General features: G+C 38.6%; 1 long non-coding RNA gene across 1 annotated transcript; it reads left to right on the forward strand.

Moving 5' to 3' along the window:
• Window positions 1-5,744: 5,744 nt before the first annotated feature.
• On the forward strand, window positions 5,745-10,643 carry LOC148781161 (uncharacterized). Its single transcript, XR_016059319.1, has 5 exons — window positions 5,745-8,487; window positions 8,580-9,089; window positions 9,170-9,307; window positions 9,397-9,831; window positions 9,939-10,643. It is a non-coding gene; the product is annotated as an uncharacterized LOC148781161 (long non-coding RNA).
• The last annotated feature ends 3,281 nt before the right edge of the window (window positions 10,644-13,924 follow it).

A 13,924-nucleotide genomic window follows, 5' to 3' on the forward strand; every position in this document is an offset into this window, starting at 1 on the left:
GTTTTGTTTTTCTTTCAAGTGGCATGAAGAAACCTCTAAAGTTTTCACCATACCCCATCATCTCTTATCTCTCTCTTTTATTGATTTTTTAATCATAAAAATTAGCCTCAAAAATATTTTTATATCATTTCAACCCAATTTTTTTTTTAATGGGTGGAAAGAGAAAAAGATGTTTAAAAATTTGTTTGGGTTGAAATAGTATAAAAAGATTTGTTGGGACTAATTTTTACGGTTAAAAGTCAATAAAAGAGAGAGATAAGAGATGAGGGGGTTCGATGAAATCTTTAATAGTTTACTTATGGTTTATTGTTTTGACTAAACCTCAAATTCACCAAAATATATATATATATATGTCCCATTGTTTTAAATCCTTTTTTTTAAGGCAAAACAGAAATAATCGTGATCTTTTTTCTCAAAATCCTTTTGCCATTCCCTAATTTTTGAGCTTTCATTTGTACTCTATATTTTGGAATAAACCCAAATTAATACTCATTTTTATTGCCCTTTGATTTATTGTTGCCGGGTAGTTGGCTAACCATGCAACAGGTGGCATTGGGTTGGGTGGCCCGGCCTGGCCGGATCAGGCCGGCCCTGAAAAACTAGGGCATGGCCACAAAATGTAGCTTAAGTGTCGGGCCTCAACCAAGCAACAATGGCCCAAGGTTATGGGTAGGTCAGACCTGGGCCATAACTGGCTCGCCCATGATAGGGCTTTGGCCCGGACCTCTTTTAGCCCAATTAGCGCTAGGCAGCTCTATGGAGACTTGGGTCAGGCTAGGGCTAGCAGCCCAGCCCTAACCATGCTAAGATATGATGACTTATGCCGGTGAAAACATTTTTTACCCCCAAGTGTTTTACGGGCCCATGATGTTTCGAGTATACAAGAGGAAAATGTAATTTTATGGAGTTTAAAAGGAGAAATGGCTTCTAAAAGGGCAAATTATATCCTTCCAAGAAAAGGATGTACTTTGTATAACGTGTCCACCTTAGAAAGTCAAAGTAAGGTGCACGGTGCAATTAAGTGAGTACAAATGATCTACTTTGTTTGGGATTTCAATTCTAAAGTAAGTGCATTTGGAGTCTTCTACTAAATAGTTGGAGGAGGTACTCCACTAAAAGCAATATTTGCAAAGTGACTATATTGATCGTCACTTTATATTGTTTTCATTTTTTATAAAAATCTTACAAATATTTCTTTTAAGGTAGGTTTTATTTTGATTGTTTAGAGCCTCGGCTCTATACAATTCACACCCTTTGTATAGAGCCAAGGCTCTAAACAATCAAAATAACGTCCAAAAAATGTGGTTCAATACCGAAAATCTTTGTGATAGGCTTAAAATATGTTTTTATTTTTAATTACAAAATTTAAAGCTTAAAAAATAATATAGATTGAGTGGATATATGAAAACTTGAAAATCTTGAAAATTGACGGTCCAATAATGCATTACAAGATGCATTACAAGATGCACTATTTTCAAAACTTGAAATCTATTTATTTTTTCTCATGTCCATGCATCTTGATGTCAAGATGATTAATTTCAGGGTATTTGAGTATCAAAACAACCTCTTGTAGTGAAAATTTTGAGGTGGGCTATAATTTGATTGTTTAGAGCCTCGGCTCTATATAAAATTTTTCCTTTTTTTAAATCCCCATAATCCCCACCCTATAAATTCCTATTTTAATTTCAATTTAATTTTATTTATTTTTCAATATTTTATATATCACTAATTTGGACTGATTCAGATCAATCCAAATCGTTGATCCAACACAAATTTGTGAGGTGAATGATCCACCCCACTTCTCCGAATTTTACAACACTCACATTGGTAAATTAGTTGATGTGATCACTTAATTATTTTAATAATAATTTTCTTTATCCCCTGCAAGGGCCTTATAACGGTCAATTCCTTTGCATAATGTATGGGTCCAGCGTAGTCCAGTATGGACCAAGATTAGGTAACACTTTTTGTCCAGCGTAGTCCAGTATGGACCAAGATAGGGTCACACTTTTTGTCAATGGGTCCACATTTACTGTTGTGAATATTCATTTAATTTTGACATTTTACACCAACAAAGCTCATTTAAAACCCATGAAGGGAGCAAAGGCTATGTCAATCCATTAAAAAGGTATGAGAAAGAGACCAATAATGTAATTTACAAAAATTAAGCATAGTTCAATTATATTACAAGCGAAAAAGCAGAAAACTGAGATAATTCTTCTCCCACTACCTATAATAATCCGTAAACATCACATTAAAAAAAGAAAAAAAAACTAATCTCTCACCCCATAGAGACACCAAACATAAAAAGGAAAAATATAACTAAATAACCTCAAATTGATCCGAAAAGAGGAAAAAGAGAAATGTGCATAGGATGACATGGTTTGCTTTGGGTACAAGAAGGTCAATCTCAAGCTATCGGATGTGAAATTGGGTGATTAGGATTGTGTCATTGATAGTGCTCAAAGTTTGATAAAAATTTTTACCAAACTTTATACCAAGAAATGACGTACCCTAACCGCCTGATTTTACACATGACGGCTTAAAGAGACTTTGATGTTCTTGTAGCAAAGATAAAAAGTCTTATAAGAAACAAAAAAATCCCAAAAATAAAGAAAAATAGAATATGAAGGCCTAGGCCAAATCAGGCGTAACCGTAATGGCTCGGCTTGTATTGGCTCGGCGCGTGACCACCACGTAATACGCTCCGATTGCCAAAAGAACGGCAAAAACAAAAGAGAATACAATGCCGGCCACACCGGCCGCTCCAATCCCATGACGAGTCTGCACGCGCCCATCCGCTTCGATAGCGGTGGCTCTTGGCTTCGATGGGAGATAGTGAGGCGGAGAAGCGGATTGAATCGGAGTTGCTCGTTTTTCAGGGTTGAAGAAACCAACGGCTTGGGGAGAGAGTTGCATGGGCCTCTCGTTCGCTAAGCCGTGCGATCTTTCGGGCATGGGGTCATCTTGGGATATGGCCAGGGGGAGGAGTGAGAAGAGGAAGAAGAAGATGGAAAATTTTGTGAACAAAGAGTCCATCTCCACACACTCTCTCTCTAAAAACACTAGAGTTTTCTCTCTGTAACTGATGACAAAGAGGAATGAGAGTGTCTGGGCCACTCTTAGTGACTCGAAATGCGACAGAGGCTCTCTCTCTCTCTCTCTCTTGGGTGACAAAATTCTCTCTCACTCCAAAGCTGAATGCACTCTCTCTGACTAGAAGGACAAAAAAATTGTGAACAAGTAATCTCTCTCTCTCTCTCTCTCTCTAAATTTGAATGAGAGTGCTCAGGCCTCTCTCTCTCTCCCTCAAAGCGTATCTCTCTCTCTCTTTGTGATGGCAATTTTGGGTTATACACTAACTCTCGTTTCTCTCTCTAAAATTCTATCTTTCTCTCTCTATAAAATGAAAAGAGTTGGACTTCGAGTAGGGCATTTATAGGGGGAAGTGTGATGATGGTTGCTTGGCCTCGAATTCTCGATGCTCATTAAACAGTTAAAAATGGTGATGAGAATGATGCAAGTGGTAATGGGGGGCAATATCATGAGGCCTCATTACCTACAATACTCCTTCATAACTCATGGCATGACAAAAATGTCCTTCATGTATCATCTCATAATTCATGGCATAACGAAAATGTCCTTCATGTATTATCTCAAAGAGAAAAGATCTTGTGAGCAAAGGGGTTTCCATTGTAGCACAACCTCATTTGATCTAGCGTTTTAAAAATCGGTGAACTCGCTTGGAGTCGGTTGAGTCAACTTAGAACTGGTGGGGTACTGATTCTGGTTGAAAGACTCCTAGTTTCGATCTAGTTCCTGCAAGTTTTGACCGGTAAAGCTACTTTTTGTGTTTCAATTCAAAACGACCCTGGCAAAGGCAAGTAGCCTCAATTGGCTACTGGTTGAGTTGAATGATCCGGTTCTTAAAACTGTGGTTGTTGCTATAGGGAGCAGAAGATTTTGTAAGCAAATGGCTTTATATTACATCATAAGCCTGTTGCCGCTTGCCAAGAAGGGGTTATCTCTCGCTGCTGTTACAGTTTGGCGTTCTAGACTGCCATATTTCATTTGGTTGACTTATATAAAGCTGTAACACTGATTTGTATCGGCTTTATTTTTATTCAATGAAAATAAGGTAGGGGCCTTCTGCCCCATTGACGTACCCAAAAAAAAAAAAAAGCCACTCATATGATGGATAGTTGGCCTTCAAGAACTCAAAATAATTATTTTGATATGTTCTTTTATCAAGTCAAATATGTTTTTCCAAATTATGAACCTAAAAAAAAAAAAATCCCCCTAGCCATGTGAGTTAGCCAACAGGCAAATGCTATAACAATGTGATCGAAGGGTTGCTGGGCTGATTCACTTCCGGAATTGGGAATGGATCCTAATTTGCATCATTCCACATCTGTGTTTGTTTTATACAGTGTTTAATTGGGGGCACAGCCCACACCTCCTGAAGCAGCTTCCTATCACCCATACACACAAACCCCCTGAATACATGCCTCTCCCCATAGCTATGGCTCCTGCAAACTCCGTCTCTATTACCATGAGGAGCTCGCCTCCAACTCTTAATGTTGAAGAAAGCTATACGAATGCATCCGTAGCTGAAGAGGTAAGGTGCACCTTCAAATTTTATTATGGTATATAATTTTGATGTAAAATGTTCTTAAGATTATCTCAAAATCTATTTTTATATCAAATTATAAAATTTTAAATTTCAAAAATGGTTAAAATCAACTAAATCAATAAACATATGAAAATCTTGAAAATGGACTGTGTAGATAATATATTGTAAAATACACTATTTTTTATACTTAAAATCTTTTTATTTTTTGTGGTCATACATCTCGATGTCGAGATGATCAATCAAAGGGTTTTTCAACACTAAAACAACCTTTTCCGATGGATTTTTGAGGTGCATCCATAGTTCTACATTATAAGGTTGCATCCTTATATAAACTTCTTCCGTCTACTGAAGATAGGCGGTTGATAGAAAAAAATTGTTTTTTTATGGCCGCTGCCATGTTACCCATATTGGTTTTAGGGAAACTTATAAAAACCTCCTAATATACATTATTCACGCAATTTACCCTTCTAACTTTTCTCTCTCATCTTTTTCCCTTCAACTAGTTATCTTCGCAAAAAACCCCCCAATCCAAAAAAAAGTAAAAAAAGGTCCAAAATACCATTTTCTGTTCATACGCCCTTCTCCATGCCTTCTCTCTGTTACTTTATCTTTTTTTTTCTTCACCGAAAGCTTTTCTCAAGCCTTCTCCCTCACAGCCCGAGCTCCATCTCCATCTCTCTCTCTCTCTCTCTCTCTCTCTCTCTCTCTCTCTCTCTCTCTCTCTCTCTCTCTCTCTCTCGCCCGAGCCCCCTCCTTTCATGCTCTCTCTCTCCTGCCTGAGCCCCCTCCTCTCTTGCTCTCTCCCTCTCTCTCTTCAAAGGAACACCCAAGCTAAAGCCCGAGCTCTCTCCGTTTCTCTCTACGAAAGATACCATTGGGCTCTCAAAATCTCTATCCCAACCCAAACCCGATAGCCCTGTTTCGATTTTTAGGTTATCCCAAATCAACTCCATCTAAGATAAATTTTTATTTATTTTATTTTATATAAAACATAGCATATTTATTTGATAAAATCATTCGAATCTGTTGTTGGGTTATTGTTCTTCGAAATTTGTTATATTTGATTTGTCATTTGACAATGAATGCTTATGGATTAAGATATGTTGAAGTTTTTTTTATTAAATATTTATGCCCGATTTAAAGAATAATTTTGTCAGTGACAATGAATGTTTTGGTTTTTTCTCTTTCTTTCTGGGGATTGACATTTCTCTTACTCAATTGTATCTACAAAGTCATTAATGTTGTACCTAGATAATCATTGAGTTTGTTTATCTGTGGGGTGTAAATTATTACAAATCTTGTGCAGGACAAAAGAAAATGAGTGATAGAAGATTAATTTATTGTATTTGTGGTGAAACTCTCCAATCAAATATCGATGGGCCGTTGGATTAAATTGGTGGTGATGCATGTACATTTATTATTGAAAGTAGAACTAGGTTAGATGACCTACGAAATACATAGCAGAACATTTCTCGCTAGACATACACTTAATATTATAGAGGTATTTTGTCTCGGGAAATAGAAGATTTATTGTAAATGTATTCATTGACGATGATATCGAGAGAATGTTGAATGCACATGAAGGCGAGAATAATCTGTTGGTTTATGTATTTGATGTGAGTAAATAAAGGGTTGGAATTACTTCACGTAATACTAGGGCAATCGAAGAGGTCGGACCTCCCCAATCCTCTAATGTTTTGGTCTCTAGTTCTGAACGAAGCAAAGTAGCAAGGTTTCTTAGTTAATGAGATGATGTACTTACCGGTATAGGCCAACAATTTGAATCTCTAGATGACTTCCGAGAAGCCCTTAGCAAGTTTGTTATAACACGCCATTTCATTTACCGTCTTGTTAAAAATTAGGGGTATCGCATAATGGCCAAATGCAAGGGTGATGGATGCAAATGAGAGATATATACTTTGAAGTTTGGCAGGACGAATGTCTTTAGCATCAAAACATGGAAAAGAGAACACTCGTATACTATTCAAACAAGCAATGATGTACAGAGAAGAGCGTCACAAAAATTTATTACATCATTAATCAAGGATAAATTAAGTGACACTACGCATTACAAGGCCAAAGAAATCATCAATGAATTGTCCCGAGATTATGGGTTAGAAATACCCTATTGCAAGGCTTGGTGAGTGAAAGAAACGGCCATCAAAGACATACATGGTTCACAAGAAGAGGCATATAACCAGTTACTCGCATATGTAAACCGAGTGATGGAGACGAATCCTGGTAGTTACGAGACATAACAAGTATGACAAGATGACAGATTTCGTCGAATGTTCTCAAGCTTTTATGGCTCAATACATGGCTTCAAAAGTGGATGTCGTCCACTGATATTTCTTGATGGGACATCACTAAAGGCACGATACCTTGGAACTTTACTTGCTGCCAACTCACTCGATGGGGGAAGAACAAATGTTTCCTGTTGCATTTGTTATTGTAGATGTCGAAGTACCGATAACTGGTTATGATTTATGGAATATCTAAAGATTTCTATTGGGACAGATCGTAAAATCACTTTTTTGCCTGTCAAGTTTTTAAGAATGTTCATGATGCCTTCTGTAAGAGTTATTTAGCAGAGAATTTCAAAAAGGAAGTAAAAGACATACTAAATGATATTAAGAAGGCAATTGTAAAATACTTTGTCGGAGCATGTAGAGCATACATGCCACAAGAATATTTTGACAATATGAGTGAAATTAGGTCAATTTCTGAGGTCGCATTTAAGTGGTTCATGAAAGCATCGCTAGACCGTTGGGCTACATCACCCTTCAGGGGTAAACGATTTAATCAAGTAACAACCAATGTGGCTGAGTCATATAACAAGTGGATTCTAGAAGTACGTGACATGTCAACTCTCCAGTGCGTTGACTTGATTAGAAGACAAATCATGAAACTAATGGCCACCCGCAGCTTGGAAGCTGAAACCTGGACTACAACACTTACCTCGCACGTGCAAAACGAACTGAGAAAGATCATAAAACAATCATTTTTCGTTAGGGTCATTGTATCACGTGGAGCAGTATTTGAAGCAAGGGGTGATTGCATGAATTATAAGGTAAATATAATTATACAAGAATGTGAACGCCATGGTTGGCAAATTACAAGCTTGCCCTGCAAACATACTTGTAAAGCCCTTCAATGGATGAATAAGGATCCCGTTGCCTATTGTGAAGACTATGTCACGGTTGCAAAGTTTTATGAAATATATTCTGAACCTATCATGCCAATTACCTTGATCAATCTATCTGGACCTATGCGTGGACAACATCCTCTAGATGGAATAAGAGTACTTCCACCTCACTCAAGACGGCCCCCTGGCCGACTTAAAAATAAGCGCATCAAGTCAAATGAAATACCAGTGAGACCTATTCATTGTAGTAGGTGTAAATGAACTGGTCATAGCAGGGCAACATGTAAAGCACCCACTTGATAGCATTTTTTTTAGTTATCTTCTTTCTTCTGCCTTTTTAAATTGTAGCACCCATTTGTGGGGAATTTTATCAGTATATATATTTTTGTCAGTATATATATTAGATATGTCACTTTCCTCGCTCTTTTTTATCCGATATGCTACTTATTAATGGATATTAATGGTGTTTGTTTATAGTGTTTGTTCCATTTTAATTCATTTCGCGATATTAGCGCATATATATTGGATACCACTGCTCTATCTCTTTTTTATTAGATTGGATGTGCAATTGTTCTATCTCTTTTCTTATTGGATATGCTACTTGTGGTTAACTTTTTATGCCAATTATGAAATATAATTGGCAATGCAAGACCCGGAACAACTAAGAGGCACTGGGGAGCCATCTACTTCATCAGGTCAAAGGCATGAGGTACGATGATCTATTTGTTTTAGTTAATAATTTACATTAATTAGGTATTTCTCATGTGACTAACTATTGTTTCCTGTTAATTTTCATTTTAGGAGAGAAATATATTTCGTATTGATGAGTCAATCCATGCCTTAGTGCAAGGACAGGAATACTGTATTTTTAAGCATCGGTGAAATGGCTCCAACATTATACGACGTATGACAGATATTAAGGATATTCGTGACAGGTGAGCCTATAACCGGCCTAAAAACTATATTGCTTTTGTCAAGGAGTATCTAGGAGATTGCTCTAAAGATGTCACCCCAATACGTCTAAATCATACATGGTTGAGGAGTAGATTCGACTAACTACCAAAAATACCCACCAAATTAAAACTCACGCAATACACACGAGCATATCTCCTTTATTTAGTTGGAACAACTATATTTGCCAACTCATCTAATGGATCGACACTTTCAATATATCTACAATTGTTTCGAGATTTTAATGAGGCAGGGAAGTATGCATGGGGTGTTGCGGCTCTTGCTTTCTTGTATCATTCATTGTCTAAGGTCGCAGGTGGGAAAAATAATCATTTTAATGGGTCAGCAACCTTACTACAGGTATTTCTCACTATCTCTATCATATATATTTACAATATTGCAATTTTTGTGGCTTCTTACTTTTCTTTCTTTTTCTACAGTGTTGGATCTATGAGCATTTTCGAGCTTTAGCTACCAAGCCTGCATTGGTCATCAACCTAGAGATGCCTAAGGCTTGCATGTAGAAGAAACAAGCACGCCACAAAAACATCTCATTTGATAATATCTCGATTAATATGGTTAGTGATTGGCTTGTGTGCATAATCTAGTAGATAATGTATTAAGAATGTCTTGTCTTGTTATTAATATCTCATGCTGATTTTTATAGGTGATCTCGCAACTGTATGAGGAGTCGTAGGAAACTGTAGAGTACTTCATGTGTTGATCATACTTTATTAGTTTCAACATTGCAGAGTACAATATGTCTGATCGTGTGTTACGACAATTTGAGAAGATGCAATGTATTTCTGTTACGCCACCCAAGTGGGACAGGAGGGAGAACGTCAGTGTATACCCCACTATTTGGACTGAAGAATTGGGTAGGCAGAGAACATATTAGAAACAACGAGAACGTAACGTTGTTAAGACACCTTTAGATAAATCTGGTGGAGTACCTACATAAGAGTATATGGCCTGGTACAACATATTTACGCAAAGCAAAACACCATTTCGCCCCCCATCGCTGTCGCAATCCCATATATAGCCCTCTGCAAGCCAATCTCATGTACAACCCTCTATAGGCCAATCCCAGGATAATAGATTGGTATAGTCTTTATTATATGTATTTTCTTATTTTATCGTTTTAAAATATCTTAAAATTATGAGAAAAAATATCTAATGGTCAATTTTGTTTTCACTATCTACTTGCAGCGACATGTATAGAGTTTCTACAAGCTGCACTTAATGGTGAAGTATTAGCCGGGGAATCCTGACGTTACGTATAGGTAGCTCATGATCTGCTACTGAATAGTACTTCTGTAGAAAGAGGTGGCAATGAGATAGCGTGGACTACGGGTGGAGAAGTGGATATAAAAGTGAAAGAGAAGAAGACGCTGATAATGGAGAAGAGAATGATGGAGGAGAAGAGGGTGATGATGGAGGAGATGATGGAGAAGAGGGTGATGATGGAGGAGATGATGGAGAAGAGGATGATGATGATGGAGGAGATAATGGTGATAGTGAGCATGAAAATGGGAGTAGAACAAAGAAAAAAGCTAATCACTTTCAAGCGCCGACATTGCAAGAGGAATCGAGGTGGAATTTGCTACGGAAAAATTGACTTTTTTTTTTTTTTTGTCTTGGATATGTATATTTGAAACAAATGTCAAGAGAATATGGTTGACATTGACCAGCATTCATATTATTTTTGGATTTGATCAGTATGTTTGAAACAGATGTTAGGTAAATGACATGGTTGGTTATATTTTGATGTTGAGTTTGATATGTATTTTTGGATTTTATATGAATGTTCGAAACAGATGTTCAATCAAAGGTATATTACATAAATGCGAGATCTCTCTTTATCTGCCTTATCAATTGTAAGAAAGTCATCAGGTTGGAGATTATATATTTTTATGACAATGTTACTTAGTTATCAAATGCGGTTGCTTTCATGCAATGCTAGTTGTTGCTTTTGTGATAAACTATAATATGAAGCCATCAAAGAGAAGTGTAACTGCTTTAAGGCTAACATATAACACCACCAAAGGCTAACATATAACACCACTACATAGAATGTAAAGCCACCACCAAAGGCTAACATATAACACCACTACATAGAATGTAAAGCCACCACCAAAGGCTAACATATAACACCACCAAAGGTTAACATATAACACCACTAAAGAGAAACACCCAACTCAGTTGTAACATACAACACCACAAAAGGCAAGAAGCCAACAAAAAAAAAAAAAAAGGTAGTGAAAGCACTCCGGCAGTATAAGAAGTTGCTCTGGCAATACAACAATTCGCTTCGGCATTATAGAATGGACGTTCTGACAATTATAACAAGACGATCTTCCACTGCATATTTCACGCTCTGGCAGTACAGCTTCTGAAGCCACAAAGCTCCGACAGTCCGTTTACATACTCCGACGATAAAGACAACGCGTTCCGACAATAGAGAAACACTCTCCAGCAGTACAGCTTCTGGAGCCACAACGCTCTAGCAATCCTTTTACACGCTCCGGAGATAAAGACAACGCGCTCCGGTAATAGAGAAACATGCTCCGGCAGTACAGCTTCTAGAGCCACGACGCTCCGACAGTCCGTTTACAAGCTCCGGCGATCAAGACAACGTGCTCCTGCAATAGATAAACACGCTTGGGCAGTACAGCTTCTGGAGCCACAGCGCACCGACAGTTCGTTTACACGCTCCGACAATAAAGATAACACGCTCCGGAAATAGAGAAACATGCTCTTGCAGTACAGCTTCTGAAGCCACAGCGCTCCAGCTGTCTGCTTACAGGCTCTGGTGATAAAGACAACGCGCTCCAACAATAGAGAAACACGCTCCGGCAGCTTTTGGAGCCACAGCGCTCCGGCAATAGAGAAACACGTAGACAAGCTTTTGGAGCCACAACGCTCCGGTAGTCAGAGCAGCCCCTCCGCCAGTAAGCCATTGCACTCCGACTGTTTAGTACATGGCTCCGGCGATACAATCAGTGCTCCGGTGATACAATCAGCGCTCCGGCGGTGAAGTTGTGCACTCTGGCATTGTTTTCAACGCTCCGGCAGTGCCTGTTGCAATCCTACAGTCATTACAAAGCGATCCGACGGTGTTGTTCTTCGCTCCGGCAATATACAACTTCGGACTGCCAATTGAATTTTTATTATATGGTAAAGCCATTTTTTTCCAAAAATTACAACTTTTGACCTTGGGGGGTTTTTGCGAGGAAAGCTTGTTGTGGGGAAAAAAGTGTGAGAAAAGGTTTGGATGGGGGTAAATTGCATAAATAGTGTATTTTGGAAGGGGGCAAGGTGGGGGTACTTTTGTCATACGGTCGCCGTCAATAATTAATTTGTATGGTGGGAGATGCGTTGTCCTGTTTTAAGGTTGCCCTTGTTTTTGAGTAGGAATAATTAATTTCGCCTCCTAGAGTTTAGCGTAGATTACGATTATTTGGGAATGAGCGGCCCGACCCTGTCGTAAAATCAATTTCTTTAGTTGAGATGCCCATGAGACTCGCTCTAAGAACTTTCATCATGCATAACGTGTCACGATTCTCAACAATCAAAGACTGAAGTCTTGCTTCAATAGAACAACTAACTTGTGGCCTCGGTCACCCACATTGATTTTACTCTTCCCTGTAGCACGAGACCGGCTTCAGTGTGCCGTGCCCCATATTGGCACTACAATGCCTATTATCAGGTAGTTTGTTTCTGCGGTTTTACTAAGTTTTCACTGGTTTAACCAACCTAACTAATATTGATGATGTAGTAGATGTTGATCCACTCAAATGATCCAGGTTTTTAAAATACTGAAAGACCTACAACCCTGAAGGCCACCATTCATCAAAAGTAATGGATGACGGTAGATAAAGATTAGGACCCACAAATTGCCATTGTTTTAAGGGAAATTTATCAGAATACCTACAATATCTGAATTATCTAATATTTTATGCATTTGCAACTATTCTAGCTCATAATGATGCATTATGTTAAAGTATTTTAAATTAAATCCAAAAATAATAGGATCCGAGAGCACCCTCTCCTTTAATATGCAAGCGGTAGGAGTACGGGGCAGGCACATTTTGTGTACCGAAGAAATCCTAGCGTTCGGAAGATGGTCTATAGTACTTGACCGGTCACTATACTTATTATATTCATCAAGTGTCCTAATAACTTTTACAATAGTCAATGAACTCTGTCACTAAAATGGTTAATCTCAGTAAAGTATTTGAATAAATTTCCCTTATTTCAAGAGACAGGGGTAATTTGGTAAATACCTCAAAAGGTGGTAATAATGAGAGCCATGATTCTCACTCATGCAAGGGGCATGGGTTCCTTTTGAGTAAAGTCTAAGACAGGGTTTAAAAGGATGCATGTTTTTTCCCATGCGCGAGCGTGCATCACTGAAATCAATAACACCGAGCAAAATTAAATCACATCACGCCTTCCTTCTTCGTTCCCTCTGGGGACCATTTGCCCCCTCTAAATAATAAAAACTAGAAATAAATGTCTTGCAATGCAAAACTCCATAGTAGAAGTGGCAATTTGGTCGGGTTGACTCCACATGGGTTTTAGTATGGACTCAAAATATTGGATCCACTAACGTGATACAGGACTGGGTCCAGCCTGGAGCCAGATTGGTCGGCTTTGGGTCGCGGTTGGCCTCGACCTGTGCTAACACATTAACATAGGGGTGGCAGCGAGTTAGGTCAGGTCAGGGTACCGCCGGACTTGAACCCGGACACAGACCCAGACCCAGACTCAGCTCAAAAAAAAAAAAAAAAAAAATTTAATAATATATATATATGGGAAAGGATTTGGTACACCCACTCATGTATGGGGCTTCATACGCCAACGGTTACGATTGTTTTTCCCAATCATCTGGATTTTTAAATCCCAAGAGCCCTACACTATTGAAAAGAAACTGACTGACAGCGGCGTCCCGTCTCTACCTTTCACGCAATGAGAACTCTCTCTCTCCATCTCCCACCCACCTCTCTCTCCATCTCCCACCCACCTCTCTCTCTCTTAAGCTCTGTAACTCATCTCTCTCCGTCTCTCTCCAGCTGACCCCTCTCTCTTAAACCCTCTCCCTCAAATCTTCGTTGGCACGTTGCCCCTCTCTCGCAATCTCTCTGAAACTCACCCCTCTTTCAATCTCTCTCCCATTTACCCCTCTCAATATA

Source organism: Amborella trichopoda, chromosome 7 (genome assembly GCF_054954075.1).
Source record: "Amborella trichopoda isolate Santa Cruz 75 chromosome 7, AtrichopodaSantaCruz75HAP2 v2.0, whole genome shotgun sequence".
Lineage (NCBI taxonomy): Eukaryota > Viridiplantae > Streptophyta > Magnoliopsida > Amborellales > Amborellaceae > Amborella > Amborella trichopoda.